This window comes from Lepisosteus oculatus, chromosome 9 (assembly GCF_040954835.1).
Source record: "Lepisosteus oculatus isolate fLepOcu1 chromosome 9, fLepOcu1.hap2, whole genome shotgun sequence".
Lineage (NCBI taxonomy): Eukaryota > Metazoa > Chordata > Actinopteri > Semionotiformes > Lepisosteidae > Lepisosteus > Lepisosteus oculatus.
The window spans coordinates 72,144-93,018 of NC_090704.1; the positions used below are offsets into that span (position 1 = coordinate 72,144).

The 20,875-nt window shown below is 45.9% G+C and overlaps 3 long non-coding RNA genes across 3 annotated transcripts; 1 reads left to right on the forward strand and 2 right to left on the reverse strand.

Moving 5' to 3' along the window:
* Positions 1-106: 106 nt before the first annotated feature.
* On the reverse strand, positions 107-2,766 carry LOC138241308 (uncharacterized). Its single transcript, XR_011190535.1, has 4 exons — positions 2,671-2,766; positions 2,310-2,377; positions 1,104-1,205; positions 107-206 (listed from the first exon to the last, which is right to left on the reverse strand). It is a non-coding gene; the product is annotated as an uncharacterized lncRNA (long non-coding RNA).
* Positions 2,767-14,236: 11,470 nt separating this feature from the next.
* LOC138241161 (uncharacterized) lies at positions 14,237-17,249 on the forward strand. The gene is made up of 2 exons (XR_011190351.1): positions 14,237-14,355; positions 15,708-17,249. It is a non-coding gene; the product is annotated as an uncharacterized lncRNA (long non-coding RNA).
* An 844-nt stretch (positions 17,250-18,093) lies between these two features.
* Positions 18,094-19,186, reverse strand: LOC138241163 (uncharacterized). The gene is made up of 2 exons (XR_011190353.1): positions 19,089-19,186; positions 18,094-18,193 (listed from the first exon to the last, which is right to left on the reverse strand). It is a non-coding gene; the product is annotated as an uncharacterized lncRNA (long non-coding RNA).
* Positions 19,187-20,875: the final 1,689 nt, after the last annotated feature.

A 20,875-nucleotide genomic window follows, 5' to 3' on the forward strand; every position in this document is an offset into this window, starting at 1 on the left:
ACTGGACTCCCACTGGGGATTTTTGTTTTTCATCCCGATGGTGATGTGCACTATATAGAACGTTGCTGGACCCTCCTCGGGAAGCGTGCAGAGATCACATTAGATGTGTTGCTCAAGCTCTTTATTGTCACGTACAGTAAACCCAGCAGTGTGGTCAGTGCGGGATGTGTTCTGTCCTGACGGCAGGGTCAGCAGCCAGAGGAGACCTGAAACACAAGACGGAGAGGTAAGACATTGATTCCGACAGAGAGAGCTTTCACACCGGATTACTGACAAGAGGAGCAATAAGAGAAGAGTTGTAAAGACACGCCGAAGAGAATATTCTCATCTAAGAGGAAATATTAACAAGTAGGATGTTCAAATGAAAAGCATTAAAAACTGCATGATCTTCAGTAGTGAAATGATTACTGAGCTCTGGGTCACGGACAGCAGGGGAGTGAATGAGTTGTTTATTTTGTTTTCTGTGAATTATGTAGAATTCACAACGTGTTCCAATTGTACAGGAAAACCATTGAGAGCAGATTCATTTCTTCTGCACCAGAATGAATGATTTCCATCTTCACTCTAGGGTACTGTACTTTACAGCACTGTATTGTATTCTGCATATATGTCTGTTATGTACACATTTTCTTTCTCACTTTGTCTCTCTGTCCATTTGTATCAGTTTGTTGAAGAGCACCATCACACCAGCATCACAACATTTATTCTACTGCCTTATTAAGCAAATGTCTCTACTAAATTCTTTTTATATATAAAACATTTTTTGACATGATATACACAAATGGCTAATTATACTTTCTGATTATATTTCCATCTTAGAAATGAAGCATTTCTCTCCTGCAGTTTGAGGTTGTTAAATAGAAAACTGGATCACTCCAGGGCCGAATCTTCTCCCTCTCTTACACTCTCTTACATTCGTTCACGAATGATCACAAGAGCAAACACACAGACTGGCTTCTCACAAAGTGTGTCGATGACACAGTCCCGGACAGCTTACTAAAGGACCCAGAAAATCACCACGGGCCAGTTTCTGAACAGTTTCACGGAATAGTCTGTTGACTTCTCTTTGATGTTTCATGTTACAAGAGCAAAACAATACTCACCGATTTGAGGATAATTGCGCCATCCCTCCAGCCTACTGAAATGAACCGTCAGACTGCAGAAGCTGTCAGTGACTACAGGTCCTTGGGACTGGTCAGAGAAACCTGAGATGAGACAAACGTTGTGAGACCATTTATAAGCTTGTGACCTCAAATTAAACGGAAGTCAGACATTTTCAAAGGGGGCAACACTGCGGCACAGTGGTTAGCATCGCTGCCTCATAGCACCGGGGCCCTGGGTTTGATTCCAGGGCTGCTGTCTGTGTGGAGTCTGCATGTTTGTTCGCGCTGCAGGGGACACCTCACCCCCACAGACACAAACTCACACCACAACACAATCAACCCGCCAGTATCAGTTTGTGTTCAGTGCTGGGGAGGTGCCTTGTCCTTGCAGAACAAAAACAAGGTGATCAGGACTGACGGCAAGATTCAGGTATTCAAGTACCCAGTAAATCCAGGGCTCAAATGGGGGAACTGTTTCACGAGCTACACAACATCCTCACACACGATGACAGAGCCTTGGAAAGCCGTGTGGAGAGTGAGGTGCTCGTACCCAGCCGGAGTTAAAAGACCACGCATTGAGCAGAGCAACTGAGCAAAAGCACACTATCGATCTACCCAACCCAGAAAAGCACACATCTCTGTGATACAGAGGCTAAGGCAACATGTGAGTAAAGGATTTTGAATCAGCAATTGTGCTGATGAGCCAGTCAGCAATTTTTCAGAAACAGCAAACATGTCGTCAGCCTCCAGGAGCTGCAGAAGACTGTGAGATATAAAGGAGTGAAACCAGGGCAGGAGAAACTGATTCCTCGTGTAGGAAGCTGAGGAAAAAGATGCACACCCTGCAGACTGAAAGGAAGACAGCACAAACTATCAGTAATGTCAGCCTAGAAGAAAGTGTAGTGCAGTGTGTTGCAACTAAGTTTTTGTTCAATATTTGTTTTGTCTGAAAGAGACTGTTTTGATCAGATACATGCAATACTATTTCTTTCTCATCTCTGTCTTTGTATGTCATATTTGGATCACACCATAAAGTTCATAACCCAGCCAGTTGCTTTGGCTCTGAAAGCATCCCTCAGCAGGGACAGCCCTGATCCCCAAACACAGGGCTGCCCTTCCCACTGCCCGTCTGCTCTCTGCCCAGTGGAAGTAGCGTTTCTGCCCCACAGCTGTGTGAGAGAAGATGACCTGAGAGCACTAACCCACCTCTGGAGAGGGAAGAGTCTCAGCTGGAAGGGAGGAGGAGCTGCCGGGCTGCCGCAGACAAGGCGCCGCTGAAATGATAGAGAAATCTTTTAGAATCAAACGTCACCTGGCTCAGTGTTTAAGCTGTAGTACATGATCACATTAGATTATTAAAACATGCAGACTGCCATTTCCATTCTGTACAAACAAAGGGTTTTCCATTGTAGAAAACACCACTGCAAATCCAAAGCGGAGTGCACTGGGACTGCAGTCCAGAGAAACCCATCATGTTACAAGAACTGGAGGCCATTTCACACCAAAACTGTACAATAGGATTCTTTCTGCACACCCAGTACTGGGGGCTGTGTCAGAGGCTCCTCACCGTTCTGTGATGATTTTAGACGTCGAATCGGGCAGGAGGCAGGCGCTCTTCGGGAGCTCTGGTCACGTGCTATAACTCGGACCACACGATGGCACAATTGCTTCCTACATACAAACAGAAACTTCAAACAACAAAACCCAACAAGAAATCTGTGCACACTTGGACTCCTGCTGCAGCTGAGGAGCTGTCACGCACACACCTCCTGTGTGGGTAGTGTTGGCCGTAGGACGTGTTGTTCACAGAGAGAAAAAATACACCATAGCAAGTCAGCACTCCAACAAACCAAAAGGCCAGTTTTATTGAAGTTGACGCAGCTGGCCACACAAACACTCACTGCGTCTCTTCACCAGGTATCCACACAGACAGCACCCCAGGAAACCAGACCCATGAGAACAGGGGCAGAGCATGCAGACTCCACACAGACAGCAGCCCAGGAACCAGACCCATGAGAACAGGGGCAGAGCATGCAGACTCCACACAGACAGAACCCCAGGAAACTGAACCCATGAGAACAGGGGCAGAGCATGCAGACTCCACACAGACAGCACCCCAGGACACCAGACCCATGAGAACAGGGGCAGAGCATGCAGACTCCACACAGACAGTACCCCAGGAAACTGAACCCATAAGAACAGGGGAAGAGCATGCAGACTCCACACAGACAGTACCCCAGGAAACTGAACCCATAAGAACAGGGGAAGAGCATTCAGACTCCACACAGACAGCACCCCAGGAAACCTGACCCATGACAACGGGGCAGAGCATGCAGACTCCACACAGACAGCACCCCAGGAACCAGACCCATGAGAACAGGGGCAGAGCATGCAGACTCCACACAGACAGTACCCCAGGACACCAGACCCATAAGAACAGGGGAAGAGCATGCAGACTCCACACAGACAGCACCCCAGGAACCCAGACCCATGAGAACAGGGGCAGAGCATGCAGACTCCACACAGACAGCACCCCAGGAACAGGACCCATGAGAACCGGGGCAGAGCATGCAGACTCCACACAGACAGCACCCCAGGAACCAGACCCATGAGAACAGGGGCAGAGCATGCAGACTCCACACAGACAGCACCCCAGGAAACTGAACCCATGAGAACAGGGGCAGAGCATGCAGACTCCATACAGACAGCACCCCAGGAAACCAGACCCATGAGAACAGGGGCAGAGCATGCAGACTCCACACAGACAGGACCCCAGGAAACCAGACCCATGAGAACAGGGGCAGAGCATGCAGACTCCACACAGACAGCACCCCAGGAAACTGAACCCATGAGAACAGGGGCAGAGCATGCAGACTCCACACAGACAGCAGCCCAGGTAACACACCCCAGCAGGAGGAGGCGCCGACGGACTCGCTCATGGTGCAGTGAGCCCAGCGGTGTGAGGCTGGTGTCCAGCGCTGATTTGTCCCTGATAGTCCTGTCCCACAGCCTGCGAGTCACCGTTTCTTCCACAAAATACTCCAGCCAGCGCTTTTTAGATTACATTAAAAAAGCCGCCTGTTGACCTGCTGGAGGTCAGACCCGCTCCGGCAAACAACTACTGCAGCTCCGTTGCCCCGGCAACCACGTTTTATTTAACAAAGTAAAATAAACACAGGAGAAAAGTTTGCAAACAAGACAAGAGAGCTCAGAAGCCCACAGACACGACGGCAGTGGGTTCTGTTTCTGTGTCGAGTTGATAAACCAGGCAGGACGAGCGCTGCAAACACACTAGAGTGCACATAACACAATCAGGGGTACACAAGACTCCTGCTTTTTACACAAACAGGTTCAACAGGTCAATCAAGAGCAGGTCGGCACAGCTGTCATGATGTCTCATTTACAAAGAGTCTGAAGATTTGCTCGTCTCTTCCCAGAGCACCTTCACTCCGGAGAGCAAGAAACAGCTCCTGCCGAGTCCGTCTTGTAAGACAGACATAGAAATCCGCGACACGGTAAATACACTGACATTGTATAATTCATTCTGATGCTCAATCAAATCTGCGGAACACGTGTGGAGCGCAGTCCAGAGCACTATAAAGACTACATTTCCCACAAGCCCTGTGGCGACTTCCTTTTGACGTAATCGAGTCGCGTCTTTTTATTTTTAATTATAACAACAATACATGCCATAAAAACAAGAATACATATAACACAGAGTATAGTCAGGGGCACATACGATAATGCATGTACATGTTATGGAAAAAGATTAAACAGGTAATCTTGTTTAATAGCAAACAAAAGCAGATAAGGTCCGTACATGTTTCAAATTGTCTGTACAGACGCATTTACATCCGTTTTAAAGTGTTTAAACACGGGTCTCCTCTCACAGCATTTCGTTAATTATTATACCGTGGAAGTATCATATTTTTTAAAATACAAACGATATTTTCATATTACTTTCAATAGGTTTAAAATGTAGTATTATTTAACTTCTTTAAAAGTAATGTCAATATTAGTTTCCTTCTTTACGTTATCTTTCAGAGTTGCTGTCACAAACGTCACAGTTATCATCTGTATTGATTTTCAATCTCTGCACAACGAGGATCTGTACGGAGGCGCTATTGGACTCGCCGCCATAGACTCGTGTATGTCTGTCGCCGCCCAGTGGACATTTCTCGAAAGTGCAGTTCTTTTTAACTTTTTATTGTAGCAATAAAAATAGATACAATACAAACAAGAGTATATTTATAGCACATCAATAATACCATCAGGGGTACATAGTATAATATATTTACACTTATGAAAAAAAGATTAAACCAGGTTAATAAAGATAAGGGCTGATATAGTCTGTAAATACACTTTTACATCTATTTAAAATGTTCTAACGAAGCTGCCTGAGGAAAGAACTTACTGTTTTGATTACATGAATCGGAGATTGTGACTCTGCCTTTAGCTTCCCATTCCTTCCAAACAATTTCAATTTCACACCTCTGGTTGTGCCAGAGGGTCCCCAGCACTGCTGTCACCTCTTCTGTACTCCTCCTATGCTAACAGCTGTGTATCTACTGCTGACTCCGTGAAAGGAATCAAGACTCCAGATGATCCCACCCAAATAAAAAAAAAAAATTCTGGAGTGGAAGGAGGTCTCTGCTTTAGTCGGCTGGTGCCGTGAAAACAACCTCTAACTCTATATAACTCCAACTGCCTGTGTCTCAGGAAGCCCTGGTCCGTTTGTAATGGAAAACCATTGAGAGCACTAGAATGACTGATTTCCATCTTCACTCTAGGTCACTGTGCTGAACAGCACATTACTGTATTCTGCATATGATATGTCTGTTATTTACACCTTTTCTTTCTCACTTTGTCTCTCTGTCCGTTTGGATCAGGTATTTGGAGAGCACCACCACACCAGCCAAACTACCCAAACAGTTGCTTAGGCACTCAAGTGGACTTGATCAAATTAAACTTTCCAACCTAAACAGGAAAATGACAGTTTAAATGGATTCTACTGCCTTATTAATCATATTTCTCTTCTAAATTCTTTTAAAATAAAAACAAATATTTCTGACATGATACCCACAAATAGCTATTTTTATACTTTCTGGTTATATTTCAATCTTATAAATGAAGCATTTCTTTCCTGCGGTTTGAGGTTGTTAAAGAGAAAGACCCCATACTATCACAACCCCCTTTACAGGCTGGTGAAAGAGGTGAAATGAGGTAGCGGAGGTGTAATTGAGTCGGACAGCAAACTCTCACCTGCTGCTTGCCAGGACAGGAATCTTACAAAGGTCCCCTCCACCCAGGAGGGTGACCCAGGAGGGTCACAGTAACAAATACTAAACACGAATGATTACAGTTCAGGGCCCCAGCACTGCCACCCACTAAAATAAACATGACACACAAGAGAACCCATAAGACAGTCATAGAAATCCATGACACGACAAACACGCTGAAATGGTACAATAGAATTAATTCTGATGTTCAATCAAATCACCGAAACACGTGGGCAGTGCGGGCCAGAGAACTACAGAAACTACATTACCCATACGCCCCGTGGGCGACTTCCTTCTGACGTCATCGACTCGCGCCTTTTGAACGTCATTTTAATTTTTGGTTTATTGTATTTATTTTGTATTTTGTATCCATGTACAACACATTCATTCATTACTCTTGTTTGCAAGGCAATGTATTCTTTGCTGTTGAAAGTGCTTAAATATTTTTAAAATTAAAATAACTAATTAATACGAACATTACTAACGGTATTTTAATTAAAAAAAACTTTCGGTGAAATTTTGCTGAATGACCACCAAGCGGCGCCATTGGCACATCATTGTAAGAATAATCATTTCTAAGAAATTTTCCAGTTTAATTCCACTGACCGGCCATCAGAGGGGCACTTTACTCGTCCTGCTGCTTCTCTTGAATGAATAATTGCTTAAATTATTGTCTGGTTAAATTGCCTGGTGCTAAGTATTTGTAATATAGGATTGCTCATGTCTGATCTGGAACCCGAGATGGAAGTTTAACATGTGTGATTCACTGAGGTGGAGGGGTGGGAAATAACTGAAAGAAGTCTTGCCATGCTGTATTATTAATAGTAGTAGCAGTATTGTCATATTAACACGAATCCTCAGACTCACTAACATCTCCAATAGAACGACAATCTCACACATCAAATATTAGAGGACCCTTCCTTTATACCTAAAAGCTTTCAGTTGTTGGACAATGAAAAGAGTGCTTGCAGGAATCTAATTACTGTTGTTATAAACTCATTACAAGCTAATTGTCTCATTTCTTTTTTTTTTCTTTCTTCTCTTTTCAGCAGCAAATAAACCCATTACTTGATCCCTTACATTTCAAAACGCTCTGAATCAAACCAACAAATCGGGCATAAATTTATAAACCATGTTTTTGAGAAACTAGCCTTAAAATCAAAATGACTACATTCATATGAAACACACTCAGAAACAATATCAAATGGTTTGATACAGAGTGCAGAAACAACTGAAGAGAACTACCAGAACTAAAACAACACCACACCACTCTGAACTGCGCCTCAGATACTGTGAGATGGTTAGACACTACATGCACACCCTAAAGAAGATAAGCACATACACAAACAGACAACTCTCAGACCACAAAAGGCCTGTAGCCAAGACACAGTCAACAACGCTTGATCCAACTGCAGCTCAGACCTGCAGCAAAGCCTGCTCAAACTCCCCAACCTCGTCCTGACGGCCGGCTGTTTCCCTGAGGCCTGGAATCAAGGACTGATCACGCCCGTCTGTAAGAATGGAGACAGACTCGACCCCAACAGGTACCGGAGCTTCAGTGTGAACAGTAACCTGGGGAAGGAACTCTGTCGTAACTTGAATATCTGATAACCGGCCCTCCTTACTGAGCACAATGTCCTGCATTAGAGTCAGACTGGCTTCCTACCAAACCGCCACACATCCCATCACATTCACACCTGGGCACTGCCAGCCCATCTGGACCCAGAACAGCAGAGCCTGGCATTGCTGGAGCAGGACTGTCACACCTGGGCACTGCCAGTCAATCTGGACAAGACCAGAGTTATGGTTTTCCAGGAGAAAGCCAGACCTCAGGGAAACAGGTACAAATTCACACTGAACAACAACACATTGGAGCACACATCCAGCTACACATATCTCGGTCTCACCATCAGCTCTTCTGGGAGTTTTGACCTGGCACTAAATGCACTGAGGGAGAAGGCACTCAGGGCTTTCTACGCAATAAGAAGGAGGCTCTTCAATGTCAACCCACCAACAAGAATTTCGCTCCAAATATCTGAAAGTGTAATCCAACCCATTGCCCTATACGGCAGTGAAGTGTGGGGTCCCCTCACAGACCAGGAGTACACTCTGTAGAAACTCTAATCAATCTGTAGAAACATCCGCCTTGCGCAGAGAAAAACAGCTAACAGCGAGTGCAGGGCTGAATTAGGCCAGTACCCACTATTGATAAACATACTGTCACGCCCTCTGCAGCCAGAGGGCGCTCCTTCTCTGTCCTGTCCCTAGTTTCCGGTCTGCTGTCCTTCCTGTCCCTCTCTTTCCCTTGGGCTATATATTTCCGGGTCTTGCACTCTGTCCACGCTCAGCATTGTTGTTCGGATGTCCTGAGACCCGCCTAGCACCAGGGCGCCCCACGTCCGCTCCCTGAGGGCATAGGTTTCTATACGGCATTCCTGAACTCTTTGCACTAATGAGCCCGGGCCTTTTTCCCGTCTCGCCGCTACGCATATGGGTCTTTTTCCGCTCTCCTGCTCCCTACGGTTAGTCCCTTTGGACGTCCGTGACACATACAGAACAGAGTAATCAAACACTTGTTACACCTGAGAAACAGAGGCCACAATTCATACCACCACTAGGCCCTGCTGATCCCAGAGTACAGCTGGTCTTGACACCAGTCAGTCTCAGGACAGCAACACCAATCACAGTCATCCAAATGCGCAGGGGACTGCAGTCCAGAGAAACCCAGCATTTGACAAGGACTGGAGGCCATTTCGCACCACAACTGTAGAACAGGATTCTTTCTGCACACCCAGTACTGGGGGCTGTGTCGGAGGCTCCTCACCAGAAGAGACTTGCATTCCTGTTGGCTCCTCTCGTTCTGTGATGATTTTAGACGTCGAATCGGGCAGGAGGCAGGCGCTCTTCGGGAGCTCTCGTCGCGTGCTATAACTCGGACCACGCGATGGCACAATTGCTTCCTACATACAAACAGAAACTTCAAACAACAAACCCCAACAAGAAATCTGTGCACACTTGGACTCCTGCTTCAGCTGAGGAGCTGTCACGCACACACCTCCTGTGTGGGTAGTGTTGGCCGTAGGACCTGTTGTTCACAGAGAGAAAAAATACACCATAGCAAGTCAGCACTCAAACAAACCAAAAGGCCAGTTTTATTGAAGTTGACGCAGCTGGCCACTCAAACACTCACTGCGTCTCTTCACCAGGTATCAGAAACAAAATAAAGGAACAATCTTTTTATCATATCCACTCGCACCTTGCTCTCATTTCCAGACTCCTAACTCACCACTCCCAACAAACCCCAGTGCTCACAACACCCTTTAAATTGGATTTGGCCCGTACCACTATGGATACAATATGTGTAAAACAGAAAATTCACAAGACAAACAACACATAGCACAGCAGTCCGGACTACTTGGACACACAAATACATGAAACCCTTAACAATTCACAGGACAGACAGTCAGCAGCCATATCACCCTGCAACTCACAACTGGCAACCCACTGAAGCTAAGCAGGTGTGAGCCTGGTCAGTACCTGGATGGGAGACCTCCTGGAAAAAACTAAGGTTGCTGCTGGAAGAGGTGTTAGTGGGGCCAGCAGGGGGCGCTCACCCTGCAGTCTATGTGGGTCCTAATGCCCCAGTATGGCAACGGGGACACTATACTGTAAACAGGCACCGTTCTTCGGATGAGACATAAAACCGAGGTCCTGACTCTCTGTGGTCATTAAAAATCCCAGGGTGCTTCTCGAAAAGAGTAGGGGTGTAACCCCGGCATCCTGGCCAAATTTCCAATTGGCCCTTACCAATCATGGCCTCCTAATAATCCCCTTCTATGAATTGGCTACATTACTCTGCTCTCCTCCCCACTGATCGCTGATGTGTGGTGAGCGTTCTGGCGCACTATGGCTGCCGTCGCATCATCCAGGTGGATGCTGCACATTGGTGGTGGTGGAGGGGAGTCCCCATTACCTGTAAAGTGCTTTGAGTGGAGTGTCCAGAAAAGCGCTATATAAGTGTAAGCAATTATTATTATTATTATTCAGCAGATCGTCTATACCTAGTTGCCATTTTTCGCAATAACATTAGGCTCTGATAACCTCCCCTCTCAGAATTCCAGCACTGTTATGTTCCTCTAGCTAAGCTTCAGGCATGTAACCAGTCTCCTATCTGTTTGCAACCTTTTGACCTTTCTGAGGATCCCTCGGAACAAATAGATACTGGAGTCTCCTCTCATGCAGTGCTGTTAAGACTTAAGCTAGTGGCATCCTACACTATGCTTTGTTCCTTTAGGACCATTTCTCTAAAAATAGTGTTCTCTACCTTTTGTTTCCCCTCCTGTCCACAGCTGGAACAACTGTTTGCTAACAAAGACTGTTTATCTGTCTGGAAAGGTCTCCAAACTGTTACCAATTACAAAAGAAAATCCCCTCAGATACATCTTGATCACTCTCTACCAGATAACACATTTTACAGCAGGCCTGAAACACAAAGGATCTCCAACGACCTTGTCCATGGCAGTCTCGCAACTCGTCCAAATAATTCACATCCTGGGGATGAGCTATTGTCCCCCACTCAACTGGAGTGCCACACCCACTCACACTCAATCTCTCACGAAGACTTGACGCCGTTAACAAGCCTTGAGAATGCCCTGTGAAGCAAAGAACAGGATGTGTTAAGGCTATACAAAAAGCAAAACTGTAAAAAGGCAGCAGGACCTGACTGTGTATCTCCAGCCACACTACAGCCCTGTGCTGGCCAACTCGCTCCAATCTTTACAGACGTTTTTAAGCAATCATTGTCCCAGTGCACAGTGCCAGACTGCTTCAAATCTTCTGTTATTGTTCCTGTTCCAAAAAAGGACACAAGAACCTGCCTTAATGCCTACAGACCCGTCGCACTAACGTCAGAACTGGCGCGTCTTCCCAACACGTTCCTGTCACAGTGAGGTGACCCCTCAAACAACAATTATTTCCTGCCTCATATATGACTACGGCACCTAGCAATGCAACAGGTTCTGTTGATCTCCCAGATCCACCAATGCCCACACAGACCAGCGACAAGCATGTGTATCGTATAAGTGACCTTTTTATTTTCTATCCACATTCACCATCAGCCAAAGACACAACGAAAACAGCAGCAACAAAAGGTCCTTCCAAGGGTCATAATGAATCCAGAGGGACGGCAGTCTTTTCTGTCAAGTACCGAAGAGTGGCCACTCGAACGATTCTTCTTCGGACCTGTAAAGTCTTTGATGGCCCCAGTGAACGAGAGGCCGGTCCCATTTCCCCAGACTCCGTTCAGGTTCCACTAGAAATCCTCCCGCGAACTGTATTCCATTCCCCTCAGTTTGGAGCGGCTAGCCGGGCCGGTTTCTCGCTCCTTGCCTTCAGGTATTAAAAGTCTCTGTACAGTACCTCTGTTCCGATGCCACTGTCTCCCGTGGTCGTCAATCGGTCCTTGCCTCCGTGAACTCGCGCGCCGCAGCTTCCCTTGTGCTGCCTGTGTCGTCTCCCGGGTCTGGTGGGAATCGGGAGCGCGCTCCGTTCCGGCTCAGATGGTTTTATTCCTCCCCTCAGCCCATCTCCCTCGGGGGGTTTTCCACTGTCCCTGTCAGAAAGGGGCTTGCCCAGTATTTTACCAGGAGGAAGCTCGTGTGGCTGAAGAGTGTGAGAGTGCCGAGCTTAGGTGTTATGGGCCCTTATCACTTCTTTGTTCACTCTCCGGGTCGGAGAAACCTGAAAAGAGACAAACGTTGTGAGACCATTTATAAGCTTGGTGACCTCGAATTAAACAGAACAATAGCAACACTGTTCTACAAACCTTTCATTGAAAGGGTTTTCAAACACTGTCCCACTTGCTGGTTTGGCAACATCAGTAGCTGGAATTGAATATGCAGCCATTAGTCTGCCTGGCAAAAAACAACCGGTCTCTCCAGTGGTCTGCATACAAGTGAACACACAAACCCCATACTATTAAAACCCCTTTAGGGCACACTCACACCACAACACAATCAACCCGACAGACTCACCAACACTGGACTGCAGAAGCGGCAGGAAACCCTTGAGAACATGAGCAGAGCATGCAAACTCCACACACACAGCACCCCAGAAAACTGGAGCCACGAGAACATGAGCAGAGCATGCAAACTCCACACACACAGCACCCCAGAAAACTGGAGCCACGAGAACATAAGCAGAGCATGCAAACTCCACACAGACAGCACCCCAGGAACTAAATCCAGGCTCCCAGCGCTGCCACCCACTGCGCCGCCGTCTCTCACCTCCACTTGCAGATCATGACGCGACCGGAGACCGGAGACTCCTCACTCCTGCAGTAACACACCCCAGCAGGAGGAGGCGCCGACGGACTCGCTCATGGTGCAGTGAGCCCAGCGGTGTGAGGCTGGTGTCCAGCGCTGATATTTACCGACAGCCTGCGACTCGCCGTTTCTTCCTTTTCTTCTGCATAATGTCCACAAAATACTCAGCCAGCGCTTTTTAGACTAACGTTTCTGCTTTGCTCGCTGATTAGATTACAAAAGCCGACTGTTTACCTCCTAGAGGTCAGCTCGCAACAACTTCTGCAGCACCGTTTCCCCGGCAACCACGTTTTATTGACAAAGTAAAATAAACACAGGAGAAAAGTTTGCAAACAAGACGGGAGCTAAGAAACACGAGGACAGTGGGTTTGCTTTATGTGCCAGGTCGATTAACCAGCGCCGCAGACAAGTGAAATACAAGAAAACATACACACAAGGGAACACATAAGAGAGACAAAGAAATACAAGACACGATAAATACGCTGAAATTGTATTAATATCATTCTAATGTTCAATGAAATCAGCGAAACACATGGGCAGGGCAGCTTTTGTATTCTTTATGAGACCGAAAACGTAACGTAGCAGTCGTATTGTCAGGGTACATGCAATAATACATGAACATTTTATGGAAAAAAAGATTCAACAAGGTAAATGCAGATAAGGCCCGTCCATGCTTCAACGTTCTTACAACACAGAAACAGACACATTTCTGAAATAAAATGTCTTTACATCCGTCTTAAACTGTTCAAACACGGTCTCCTCTCACACCATTCCCTTAATAATTACGTTGCGCAAGTATAATAATGTTTTAAAATACAAACGATATTTTCATCTTCCTTTTCAATGGGATTAAAACGTAACAAATGTATTTCCGATTTCAAGTCTTTCCGATAGCGCTTTGAGACTCAGCTCCGTGTATCTCTGTCGCCACCCAGTGGACATTTCTCGGAAGTGTCACCGCCCGCCAGAATTCGGAAAAGTCCCGGGACTGAAGCTGTGTGACTGGACAAGAGCCTGTCTCCCGCCTCCTGCTGAAATCTCAGCGCCGATTGGACAAAAGCTGCTCACAGTCCGGATCCAGTGGAAGGCCGATCCACTCCGGGTTTTCCTTAGCCGGCAGTCCGGATCCAGTGGAAGGCCGATCCACTCCGGGTTTTCCGTAGCCGGCAGTCCGGATCCAGTGGAAGGCCGATCCACTCCGGGTTTTCCGTAGCCGGCAGTCCGGATCCAGTGGAAGGCCGATCCACTCCGGGTTTTCCGTAGCCGGCAGTCCGGATCCAGTGGAAGGCCGATCCACTCCGGGTTTTCCGTAGCCGGAAGTCCGGGTCCGGTGGAAAGGCCGATCCACTCCGGGTTTTCCGTAGCCGGAAGTCCGGGTCCGGTGCAAAGGCCGATCCACTCCGGGTTTTCCGTAGCCGGAAGTCCGGGTCCGGTGCAAAGGCCGATCCACTCCGGGTTTTCCGTAGCCGGAAGTCCGGGTCCGGTGCAAAGGCCGATCCACTCCGGGTTTTCCGTAGCCGGAAGTCCGGGTCCGGTGCAAAGGCTGATCCACTCCGGGTTTTCCGTAGCCGGAAGTCCGGATCCTTTACGATGCACGCAAGACTACGTTACAAAGCACCGGAGTACATTATACAGTCAAATAAAGATAAGGTACGCACAGCTTTCATGTTGTGATACTTAGACATGGTTTGGAGACGTTCCCTCGTGTGTATTTTGAATTATTCAAATGCGTGTCGCTTTAATTTGGAAGCGCATCATTTCAGTGCATGAGTTTACCTGTTATATTGGGCGAGATTTCACACGGATAATCAAACAAGAACGAGTTTGCCCTGGAATCCAGTCCACTGCCCAACCTGAAAGTCAGAGCATGAGAACGGACGGATTGTATGGCGATTGTGGAGTTGCTCGACCACATCAAGTAGGCGAAAAGTACACTCTGCTACTACGACATACGGTCTAATTATTCAATTTTCGATTATTTCTCATCTTTAGGCTATTTCTACATCTAATAACGAGCAAGTATAATGATTAAGCCAATGATACATTATATTTTAGATTCGGTTCAGCAGTATTGAGCAGTAAAATAACATCAATTTGTCTACAGGAAATGTCAGAATTAGAAGCCTTCTTTACACCATTTTACCGATCTGTTCAGAGTGTTTTAACAACAGAAAAAACAATCAAACGTAAGGTTTATGGGCTGCTTTGAGATAGACAATTATCATCTATATTACTTTTAAATCTATGCACACTGTGTATCTTTACCGGGTCGATTCAATGTACAATTTTGTACTGACGCCTTAACCTTATTATTCATACAAAATCTGTTTGACAATAGTCATGTTTGATTCCACTCACTTTCCCCAAAGAGGTGCTCCAAAATAGTTTGACAAGATATTGTGAGATTGCGAGAGGGATCTGAAGTATTTATTAGTACAAGTATAACTCAATTGTTTTCCTTGTAGTCTAATAAAGGTTGTAAATTCTTCCATAGTTTCTGATGGGCTACTGTTAGTTTCTTAAAAGCATCAATACCTAGTTCCTGAATGATTAAATTAGGGAAACATACATCACCTACTTTGCTTAATTTTGTAAATAATACTGTCGGTATCGGTATTAGATGCTCTAAACCCTGTAGCATTTAGGCCTCCTTCTGCCCGTGTTTGACAAATAGCAACCATGAATAAAGTTTTTTTTTATTTTACTAAGGTAGAGAACATCAAATCACAAAATCACCTTTTTGAAAATCTTAATACCAAGATATTTAATCACATCTTTTACATGTATGTTACGTACGGAGCAGACACTTTCTAACAGCCACCAGTTCACTTTTCTGATATGTAAAGAAAGACCAGATACAGAGGAAATGACTTGTAAAGGCATTTAATTGCTTTGTCCACCTCTGTGTGCTTTCTCAGAGAGAGAGTTGTATCCTCAGCCAATTGGGAACACCTGTCATCTCTTTATCCTGTACTTGAATACCCTGAAACTATTTGTTATAGGGGTGTAAGCAGTGGGAAGAGGAGTGGGCTCGTGTCGAATTGCCTTACCCGTTCCCAATCTGCAGGAGGTCCCACGACGGCAGGTAGCTGCTCTAGTCGCTGGAGCTCAGTTCGCTGTCGAGGGAGGACGAGGGCTCTGGCTCGGGGGAATCACGGCTCCACGGCTCCTACCTGTTGCATAGTGTTTCTGCCCTCCCGATGGCCTCTGTGTTTTAGAAGGATCTGTCTCTTTTCGCTTGCTTACACCACAGGTTTCATCGACGATAGTGTGCATCCTGAAGCAGTGAGTTATCAGTCTTATTTCTACTGAGAAACAGTTCAAGCACTCACAAAACAATAACCAGGAGACGGTGTATGAAAAAGAATTGTAAGACTTGCAGAGTAGATTTAAATAGACAGTGGATGTCACACTGCGTGCTTGAATATCAGAGATTCAATTCATTCTTTCCTGTAGGTTAACTTCCTGTTTGACATTGTTCCGCTGTCACTTCTTCACAAACTCATAACTCGCCGTGTTCAATTTTGTGTTGAGTTACAGGAACCTCAGCATCAGATGAAATCCTCTTCAGCGCCCCAGGGAGACTGGGGGACTTGCCAGATTTTCAGCTTTATCACTGGGTCCTTTGGCTCAGGGCTGTTGAGCAAAGTGCTCCCCTCTGCTGGAGAGCCACAGGGGCACTACAGAGCGGCCTCGTGTTCCCTGCTCCTGCCCGTGCCTGTGGACGGCCAGTGTGACCGCGCGCGAGACAAAGTTGTGCATTCGTGGTGTAAATACAGAATGTTCACTAGCTGACCTAGGAAAGTTACAGAGACGGGAGTATACGTTCTGAAATAATGTGAACCACTGTTACTACACACAGACAGACTACTTAAAAATCATGTGGCTTTTTAAGGTCGTTTTGTCTGCCTAAAGTACGTTAGATTTGTCACAGCAAAGAGTTTGAATACTTACAGAATGCAGCAGCTAGAATTGTTACTTGGAGCAGAAAGAATGACCACATAACCCCCATACTTCTCTCTCTTCATTGGCTTCCTCTCAGGTACAGGGCGGACTTCAAACTCCTTCTACTTACTTACAAGGCTCTCAGAGGTCAGGCACCTGTCCTGCCTCGCAGGGATGCTGCAGAGGAGAAATACTGTCTGTCATGGGCTGGGCACCATGTGAGTTGAATGCTGCATCAGTGCCATGGATCCAAGAGGGGCATCATGGATACAGCTGTCGTTTGGGAGGATTCTGCTTGTCTGCAGAGACCTGCATGGGGTACTGACATACAGATAACGTGATGGATGGATGGATTAATACCCGCATTCATTTCTTTCTTTTTTTTTAATGATATAATGTTAGCAGGCCCAAAGGGGTTGGGCAGCCAGTTGACCTTGGACCCCTAGAGGATTTTATTCTCCTTACTGAGTCTTTGGTTCCTTTCCTCCATTGTCTTCAGTTCTGTATTCACAAAATGTATATTTACCTGCATTGTTAAGCGCCTTGGGGCAACCTTGTTGTGAAAGGCGCTATATGAAAATAAATTGAATTGAATGGAATGACAGAGTCACGGCTTTTCCAGTTTCCTCTCCTATTATCTTCTTTATCTGCACTCCAAAACACAGTGAAACCTTGAACCTTTCAACTGGACCACTGCCGTTCTACATCACAATGACTCTAACTAGGACGGAGACTTGAATGGGATGAAAAAGGAAAAGGCATTATTTGCAGGAAGAAATTAAACTGTTCCACCTGATCACTTGCTTAACAAAGTGATTCACTGGAGTGGAGGCGGTGAAAGCTTTGTGAATCAACTTACAAAAGGAAACATGTAAGAAACGTGGCTCCCATATTTAACCCTTGAAAAATCTATGAGTGTTATGTGGAGGTGAAAGTATTGTTCAATTATTCTAATAAAGCTCACTCAACTAAGACCCAGAAAAGTACCTCTCACCTAAGAGGAAATACTAACAAGTAGGATGTTCAAATGAAAAGCATTAAAAACTGAATGATCTTCAGTAGCTGAAATGATAATTGAGCTCTGGGTCACAGTGCTCCTGAAAAAAAATCAAATTTCAGCAGACACCCAAGGACAGCAGGTGAGCACCATGCTGAGCCAGTGTATAAGTGTATGAATCACAGTTTCAAGGAGCTTTTTTCAGTTTCGTTCCACTGATCGGCCAACACGGGGGGAACTTCAGTCTTACTCGCCCTATTGCATTAAGAAACTGTACAACATTCTCCAATAAGAACTTGCGACCTCACCTAACGAAAAGCAATTTGCGTAGCAGGGAAAGACTGGACTCCCACTGGGGATTTTTGTTTTTCATCCCGATGGTGATGTGCACTATATAGAACGTTGCTGGACCCTCCTCGGGAAGCGTGCAGAGATCACATTAGATGTGTTGCTCAAGCTCTTTATTGTCACGTACAGTAAACCCAGCAGTGTGGTCAGTGCGGGATGTGTTCTGTCCTGACGGCAGGGTCAGCAGCCAGAGGAGACCTGAAACACAAGACGGAGAGGTAAGACATTGATTCCGACAGAGAGAGCTTTCACACCGGATTACTGACAAGAGGAGCAATAAGAGAAGAGTTGTAAAGACACGCCGAAGAGAATATTCTCATCTAAGAGGAAATATTAACAAGTAGGATGTTAAAATGAAAAGCATTAAAAACTGCATGATCTTCAGTAGTGAAATGATTACTGAGCTCTGGGTCACGGACAGCAGGGGAGTGAATGAGTTGTTTATTTTGTTTCCTGTGAATTATGTAGAATTCACAACGTGTTCCAATTGTACAGGAAAACCATTGAGAGCAGATTCACTTCTTCTGCACCAGAATGAATGATTTCCATCTTCACTCTAGGGTACTGTACTTTACAGCACTGTATTGTATTCTGCATATATGTCTGTTATGTACACATTTTCTTTCTCACTTTGTCTCTCTGTCCATTTGTATCAGTTTGTTGGAGAGCACCATCACACCAGCATCACAACATTTATTCTACTGCCTTATTAAGCAAATGTCTCTACTAAATTCTTTTTATATATAAAACATTTTTTGACATGATATACACAAATGGCTAATTATACTTTCTGATTATATTTCCATCTTAGAAATGAAGCATTTCTCTCCTGCAGTTTGAGGTTGTTAAATAGAAAACTGGATCACTCCAGGGCCGAATCTTCTCCCTCTCTTACACTCTCTTACATTCGTTCACGAATGATCACAAGAGCAAACACATAGACTGGCTTCTCACAAAGTGTGTCAATGACACAGTCCCGGACAGCTTACTAAAGGACCCAGAAAATCACCACGGGCCAGTCTGAACAGTTTCACGGAATGGTCTGTTGACTTCTCTTTGATGTTTCATGTTACAAGAGCAAAACAATACTCACTGATTTGAGGATAATTGCGCCATCCCTCCAGCCTACTGAAATGAACCGTCAGACTGCAGAAGCTGTCAGTGACTACAGGTCCTTGGGACTGGTCAGAGAAACCTGAGATGAAACAAACGTTGTGAGACCATTTATAAGCTTGTGACCTCAAATTAAACGGAAGTCAGACATTTTCAAAGGGGGCAACACTGCGGCACAGTGGTTAGCATCGCTGCCTCATAGCACCGGGGCCCTGGGTTTGATTCCAGGGGTGCTGTCTGTGTGGAGTCTGCATGTTTGTTCGCGCTGCAGGGGACACCTCACCCCCACAGACACAAACTCACACCACAACACAATCAACCCGCCAGTATCAGTTTGTGTTCAGTGCTGGGGAGGTGCCTTGTCCTTGCAGAACAAAAACAAGGTGATCAGGACTGACGGCAAGATTCAGGTATTCAAGTACCCAGTAAATCCAGGGCTCAAATGGGGGAACTGTTTCACGAGCTACACAACATCCTCACACACGATGACAGAGCCTTGGAAAGCCGTGTGGAGAGTGAGGTGCTCGTACCCAGCCGGAGTTAAAAGACCACGCATTGAGCAGAGCAACTGAGCAAAAGCACACTATCGATCTACCCAACCCAGAAAAGCACACATCTCTGTGATACAGAGGCTAAGGCAACATGTGAGTAAAGGATTTTGAATCAGCAATTGTGCTGATGAGCCAGTCAGCAATTTTTCAGAAACAGCAAACATGTCGTCAGCCTCCAGGAGCTGCAGAAGACTGTGAGATATAAAGGAGTGAAACCAGGGCAGGAGAAATTGATTCCTCGTGTAGGAAGCTGAGGAAAAAGATGCACACCCTGCAGACTGAAAGGAAGACAGCACAAACTATCGGTAATGTCAGCCTAGAAGAAAGTGTAGTGCAGTGTGTTGCAACTAAGTTTTTGTTCAATATTTGTTTTGTCTGAAAGAGACTGTTTTGATCAGATACATGCAATACTATTTCTTTCTCATTCTCTGTCTTTGTATGTCTTATTTGGATCACACCATAAAGTTCATAACCCAGCCAGTTGCTTTGGCTCTGAAAGCATCCCTCAGCAGGGACAGCCCTGATCCCCAAACACAGGGCTGCCCTTCCCACTGCCCGTCTGCTCTCTGCCCAGTGGAAGTAGCGTTTCTGCCCCGCAGCTGTGTGAGAGAAGATGACCTGAGAGCACTAACCCACCTCTGGAGAGGGAAGAGTCTCAGCTGGAAGGGAGGAGGAGCTGCCGGGCTGCCGCAGACAAGGCGCCGCTGAAATGATAGAGAAATCTTTTAGAATCAAACGTCACCTGGCTCAGTGTTTAAGCTGTAGTACATGATCACATTAGATTATTAAAACATGCAGACTGCCATTTCCATTCTGTACAAACAAAGGGTTTTCCATTGTAGAAAACACCACTGCAAATCCAAAGCGGAGTGCACTGGGACTGCAGTCCAGAGAAACCCATCATGTTACAAGAACTGGAGGCCAGTTCACACCAAAACTGTACAATAGGATTCTTTCTGCACACCCAGTACTGGGGGCTGTGCCAGAGGCTCCTCACTGTTCTGGGATGATTTTAGACGTCGAATCGGGCAGGAGGCAGGCGCTCTTCGGGAGCTCTCGTCCCGTGCTATAACTCGGACCACGCGATGGCACAATTGCTTCCTACATACAAACAGAAACTTCAAACAACAAAACCCAACAAGAAATCTGTTCACACTTGGACTCCTGCTGCAGCTGAGGAGCTGTCACGCAGACACCTCCTGTGTGGGTAGTGTTG